General features: G+C 36.7%; 1 protein-coding gene across 2 annotated transcripts in view; it reads right to left on the minus strand.

Moving 5' to 3' along the window:
- The window catches only part of rnf152 (ring finger protein 152), a 199695-nt gene extending 193999 nt beyond the window's left edge, over nucleotides 1–5696 (minus strand). For both annotated transcript variants that reach the window (XM_039753160.1, XM_039753159.1), the window contains exon 1: nucleotides 5553–5696. The gene's annotated coding sequence lies outside the window, so the exon portion shown is untranslated. The remainder of the gene's footprint in view (nucleotides 1–5552) is intronic.
- Between the last annotated feature and the right edge of the window lie 1385 nt (nucleotides 5697–7081).

Genomic DNA, 7081 nt, shown 5'->3' on the forward strand with positions numbered 1-7081 from the left:
ACTTGAGAAATTGCATGTGTCTTGCTGCTGAACTTCCTGTAAAAAGAGGGCAGACAGTCAAAATTTTAGAGTGAGTACAAACAGGCATATTCGCTTTTACATTAAAGAAAGCAGAGTAATAGAGTGAGAAAAGAGAATCTGGGGAGTTTTCCTGTTCAAGGAGAGGAATGGCATTGAGTAAGAAGAGTTGTGTCTTCTGCAGAAATCAACATAAAGAGTTCAGACCTTTACTTTTCGTCCTCAATTAAAACGGACACTGATTGTCCGGGTGTGAATGGTGTGAGCTTGTGTTTAGTACAGCAGCATTATTAATTAGAAAAACAACAGATAAAGTAGAATTTGTCATCACTACTTAGTAAACAATAAATATTTTAGTTTAAAAGTCACATGTGTCGTTTTTACATGTAAACTTGTTAAGCACATTAGCCGTGTATCTTTTTGATAAATATGGATAATTTATTAGACCTGTGGGTTGTAATTATGAGAAGACACCTATTTTAAACAGCAAAAAAAAAGTTATGCCAAGATGTATTTTAATATAAAATTACTAATAAAGGAAGGCATTTTAAAAGAGAAAAATGTTGTTGCATTGCTTACTTAAACCAAGATCCTAAAGCTCTATATTATATTAGTGGTTCACAAACTCTGTCCTGGGGACCCCCTGTGGCTGCAGGTTTTTGTTCCAACCATCTTCTGTTTTTAATCTAACTCATAGCCTACTTATGTTAGATGTTATTTCCAAGTTTTTGTGTTTTGGAGTCTGTGTAGAAATTACAAAACTAAATTTAGTAATTTGTATTAAAATGCACAAAGCAGTTATATGGTGATAGTGTGTATCATTTTATTTACTTATTAATAAAAGTTTCATCCTGATTTTCATTCTAATTTTTCCGGTGTTCTGGTTATTTAATCCAGTATTTACTAATTAGTGAGTCTGACACTGAAGCAGTTGTTGCTTTCCATCATTCAGTGTTGTTTGCAAGCTTGTTTATAGTTGTCACTGAATATCCTTGGAACAAAAACCTGCAGCCATATGAGGTCCCGAGGAATGAGTTTGGGAACTGCTGCTATATATAATTAAACATAATCATTTTCAAAACTAAACTGCACTTCAGATGGGTACACCATTAACAAATGCTATACACTCTGCACTGACTTACTGATCTCATCCAGTAGAGGATTTTACTACAGTATGTGTAAAAATCTCTAACATCTAAATGTATACACCACAAGTGCTTTCAGCCTCAAGATTCCCCAATTAGAAACATGTGTCAACACATTTTTAGTACTAGTGCATTTCAGGTGTGTTTTTTCAAATCAAAAAGTAGAACAGCTTTGGTTATTAATTTTAAATGCCAAAAGAACTCCCCAAGTACAGATATTTTAAAAAAAGTTACATACAGCGCTTGTATACTGATTACTCAACACACAAACTGCATGCAGTAAGTGATCGCCCATCCTAAGAGATATCTCATCCCAAGGACTACTTACCACAGTGAACATAAAAATAGTAAATATTTTTTGTCTAAAATGTGACTAACATTTGTGCTAAAGAATAATGAGGTTATGTTTACCAACAGCTGTTTTTTATTATTATTAATACTTGAGAGAGGATTAATTTTGTGGGCATCGGTATGAAGCTCAGAGGCCCAAAACATGGAAATAAAGATAATACTTATGATATGGCCAAGTCATAATTTACCAAATGCCGTGATATTAATTCAAATTGGGCTGTTAGAATATTGGTTTTGCTGAAAATGAGTATAACAGATGGGACATAATTTGCCATTGGCTAAAGGAGTATCCTGCTGTTCATTGGCTATGCTTATTCAATCTAGTTTGGAGAGAGGTTCCTGTAATCATTTAGACAGTGAATTTCAATGTGACCAACATAAAAGACCACTTTCCTGCTACTTTAATTTTAAAGTTTAACCACACACAAAAAAAGACTGAGAATGTGTCAATGAATTTTCCTTTAGAGAAGGCTAATTTAGCTGCACGGAGTATATTAAATCATGAGCTAGACATGTTCGTGGGGTCTAGCTGGCACATGGTCAATCCAGGAATGTCCAATTCTGGTAGTGAAGGGTTATACAGTTTCTGCAGATTTTCACTGCCTCAATACCAGGAGTTAATCCCTGTCTTTTACTGAACTCCTGACTTAACAGACATTGATTTTACTACTTTGTGAAATGTTTGGACGAATTTAAAAGTGCACGGGAGTGTCCGTTTTCTCTTTCCCAGAACTGCAAGTGACAAGAACTATGTTTGTTAATAAAAGTTCATTATATCTCTCTGACAGACTTTATATTGGCTCTTTTCCAATCCACAGTGCTTCTAAAAAAGGAAATAGTTCTGTAGAACAGACACAGGTGTAAATCAAAAAGTGTCCAGTATAGGAAAGATTAATTCACTGTAGGCCACACCTGTGTTTTTGTGGTGCAAACTGCCCACTGTTTTAAAATCTATTTTGATTAAAAAAAAAAGGAAATATTTAAGGAGCGGTTCAAGAAAACCAAAGCAATACATTTTTCAGGGATAATTCTATATTTTTCTGAATCAACAAACTAAACAGAGCTGCAAGAAAGTAAGAAGGTTTAATTATGGCAGGAGCTCAATAAAACATAGGAATTACTTTCTAATACACATGCATTGACTGGCATGCCAGTCCACACCACATTTACATTATTTACACATTTCACCTTCTTAAATATACTTGGGCTGTGGAAGAAAACTGAATGAAACACAGTGTTGAGAAAGCAACTGAGCTAGCAGGGACCAAATGGAAGGAGACATGCATTGGGATGTAGTTTCAAAGATGCCAGGAATAACATGTCTGATACCTCCCAAATGTGTAAAGTTCTTGACCCATAGGAAGAACAGTAACCCTAAACTGGTACCACCTACCTGCCTGTCTAGTGGTATAAGAGGATCTCAATCATATCAGTTCATACCTTCAGATCAGATGGTAGGATATCCCATGTTGCTCAGTACTCAGAGTGCAATAAGCATCACTCTGTACTCAGCTCTGCAACTCAGAGAATATTTCCTGCCTCTGAACAAAACTTGCTCTCTTTTACCACACATACAAGCATGCATGCTCAACACTGAAAATGTCCAAGCACATAACCACAAATTGAAGTATTTTCACTGTTCAACTTAGATTTTATTTTTAAATATATACAGACATATGAAAATGCATCATATTGTGCAAGTCCACAAATTATATGCACGTATCCCACCACAGGTCATTACATAGGTTATACATAAACTTTAAATCAAGACAATATATGTAAAGAGCACAACTGTTCTGGAAGTTCTCCATATTGGTTTTAACAATGTTGACAATCTTTGTCTTTGACTGTTATTAGATCGCTCCATTTGTTTATCTTGTATCCTTTGATAACTGTGGACTCTGGAAGGCATGTGTCTTCACCAATGACTTAAACAGCAGCTGGACTTTACAGAGTCATTTGTTTGCCTGAACCATGGTGCACCGCTGGACCGTCAAGTAAAGTAATAGATGATCAGCTCAACCAGGACAGATGGTTTTACAGTAGTATAAAATTGTAACTTTCACTTTTCTGTTGCCAGGTTAATGTAAAATATTCATATGATACAAGTTAACTTTTAAAAAATTGCACTTTAGTTTCACAGTGCCTAGTGGTTAGCAATGCTGCATCACAGCTCCAAAGCTCAACAATCTTTGGTTTAAATCGAATTTGGGTCAAACTTGCCTGTTTGAACTCTATTCTTAATGGGTTTTTCTCCTACACGCCAAAGATGTTTAGTTTAAAGGACAACTCTAGACTGGCTTTGAGTGGGTGTATGTTTGAGAGTTCTAACTGTATTGGATTACTGTCCACGGTGGAGACCTGCTTTGTGTTTATTGCTGCTATAGCATCCTATTTTATGTGTGTTTATTGCTGCTATAGCATCCTATTTTGCCAGCAACTCTTGACTAGATTGAGATTAAGGGGGTTTCAAAATGGACAGATGTATCGAGAACTAGTCATACTAAGAACCCTATTTATTCCTTAAAAGTCTGTACATATGTATATGGCAATTAAAAAATAAATCTGTACTGTATGGTGTTTTTTTGGATTATTTGTGTTTTGCAATTTATTTTCAGCTATACTAATTAATGTGTGCAGTGCTCAACAGTTTGCAAAAAGAAGTCAGCAATATCAGAACACAAGCAGACTTCAGAGACGCTCTCATTTTACATAATCTGTATGTATGCATATTGTATATAAACTTAAAACAATGCATTTATTACACATACATAAACATAAAAGCATACATATATATTATGTACAAAGAATATCCTTGAAACGACAGTACATTTTTCCATGTACGTGTATCCTTTTTATTGTGTCACGATGCTTAAGCAAACTGGAACTAAATAAGGATGTGCTAAAATCAAATTATTATCGTGGGGAGCACTGAACGGAGCGCGGGTCCAACGCTCCATACATTTAACACACCCACCAACCCTTACTTATACGATGTCATTATGCCGATTAAAAATAAACTGAAATTTCAACATTGTAAAACAGGGATGAAGGGCAAAAAATTATTCCAACTAGGTTAGAAAGATGAGCTTCTATAGGAGACCCACGCGGTATCCTAATACCCAGTACAATATCAGGCTCTACGGGAGAAGGGGGCGGTGATTGACGGTTCTACCAGTAACTACAGTATTCATATTATCAAAATGACTCGTGAAACACGTCCTCAATGCGAATCCTTTGTGAGGCAAACTGAACGGCTGCAGATGAACTGAGCAGACAGGGCATTCATTACACAACAAGCCTCGTTTACTGCAGCATTTCCCTTTCCTTAGCTTGCTTTTTCTCCCTCTCCCACGAAGGTTGAAGCCAGAAAACACACAGACACTTGCGCTAGACAGCAATGGTATTTTTACCTAGCCGAGTCATCTCCGAATCGTTAACAGAACGTGCAGCTGTTTGTATCCCCTTTTGCAGACAAGGGGTAATAACAGACCGGGAGGCTAAGCTTTTGTTCTGCCTGCGGTGAATCAAAACACGGCATGAAATGGTTATAGGGCAGTGCAGATGCAGTCCTCTCTTTAGAAATATTACACAAATGGCACCGTCACCCAGCGTGCGGTGTATATTAGGCAGACAGCTAACTTGCTTTTTATATGGCGTAAAACAACTTAAAAAAATATTACAAAAAATAAAAACTACAGGACAGATCACTGGCTTCTTTGTAGTTCTCTCCCGACCTCTGCCAAAAAGGAATTTTGTAAACAAAACCGTTAAATAAAAACGGCGTTCGTGTTAAAGTCAGAAGACAGTATTGCTATGGCTTGTCTGCTGTCATTATATTTCAATGAATACAATGAACGCATATGCCTTTTTTTCTTAACATAGAACATCAGAAGTGTTGAGTGAGCTTCTAAAAACTCGTGCCTGAAAAGAAATATTGCTATGACCCCGTCTTTATGACCTCCTTATTTCACACTGCCAACCCTAGAAGAGAGAGACTACCTCCAAAGTTCTAATGGTAAAGAAAACCGAGTTTACCTTCAAGCTTTTTTTGGCAGTTCATTAGTCTGCTTCCACATCCAATGCGGTTGCAGCTTGTTTCTGTTTTGGTACGACAATATCCCAGTGGCTTCTGAAACACAGCTTCACTTGTTTCTTTCCCACTTCGTTCAACCCCTGACTGAAAATAACTATCCCTCCGACAGCCTCAGTCAGCCACAGGTACCAGCCCCTTCGCATAGGCACGCCTCTTTACCTTATACAGCCAATGAGAACCCGCTACTGCTGCTTTTAACACACCCCTTCATCTTCGGTTCGCCCCGCCCATTAATATTTTAATTAGGGTTCCGCCAGTTATACTTACGACTCAATCACTTTATTATATCACCAAGCGATCCCACCCTCGCCTACCAAGAGAACGCCTCTCAATAAAATATTCCGCCCTCTTGGCAGATTGTAGACGTGACGACCTGCTACGCACAGGCAAAGATATCTGTTTTCATTCTCCTTGACTCTAGTTGTCAAACATTAAAGATCTATCTATCTATCGTTTATTTCAATAAGGAAGCGTTAATCAATTTTAAAAACTTCTACATGAGCTGAAGACTCCTTTAACCGATTGCTGCCTTTAAGATACGGGTAAATCAGTTATCTAAAATTAATAATGAAGTTTTCTCATTTTTTCTACCTATATATTTTCAAAATTTGAAAATAATTAGTCCTACAATGAGTGCTTATATCTGTATCAGCTACACATATTTGGATGCAGTGTTGTTTCAGATTTTTTTATTATGACTCTTTTCTTATTTCTGACCAGAGTGCCAATATATCACCTTTAACTTTGACCTACAGTTATTACGCCCTTACCCACCTTTAGAAACTGCTGTAGGACTCTCTTCTTAACTCCATATATCAATGAATTCTCGTTTATCTCTGTAGCGTAGCTATAAGCTTTCTTAGGCTTGATGAAAACCACTTCCTGCAAAACTTTAGATGATCTTAAGCCATCATTGCCATACAGTGCAACTGGGACAGACAATAATTTGCATGCCTACCCATACAAGAACATTAAGCTGAAAATTATGTGCATCAAGCATTATTTCACTACAGTGCTATTTTATTATGCTTCTTATTACTGAATTATCAGACTTACACTAGCCGACATGCATTTATTTTATGGTGCAAAGTTAATCCTGAGTATTCTTTTCTCTCCTAAATGCTCTGCTTGGACAGTTTGATATCTCTTGAGGTCAGGGGAAGGGCAGGAGTTCTCATTTTCTTTTAAATTTCTTTGTCCTTTGCCATTTTCCTTTGACTTGATTGAAAGCAGTCACTGGGTGTGAATCATTAAAATGGAGAGATGTAAATAGTTCAGGGATTATTGAAAGTAGTCTTCTAGCTGAAAGTGATGTCAAGGATTGTGGATGATACTGGTAGCATATCATATAAGGGTCAGGTTTTCACATTTCAGTACTTGCTATGGTTTTCAAAGACACCTCATGATTCTTTTTTATTTTACGTAGCAAAATGTATCAAACCTTCAAGATAATACTGGATAGGTTATTAGG

The sequence above is a fragment of the Polypterus senegalus genome, chromosome 5, assembly GCF_016835505.1.
Source record: "Polypterus senegalus isolate Bchr_013 chromosome 5, ASM1683550v1, whole genome shotgun sequence".
Lineage (NCBI taxonomy): Eukaryota > Metazoa > Chordata > Cladistia > Polypteriformes > Polypteridae > Polypterus > Polypterus senegalus.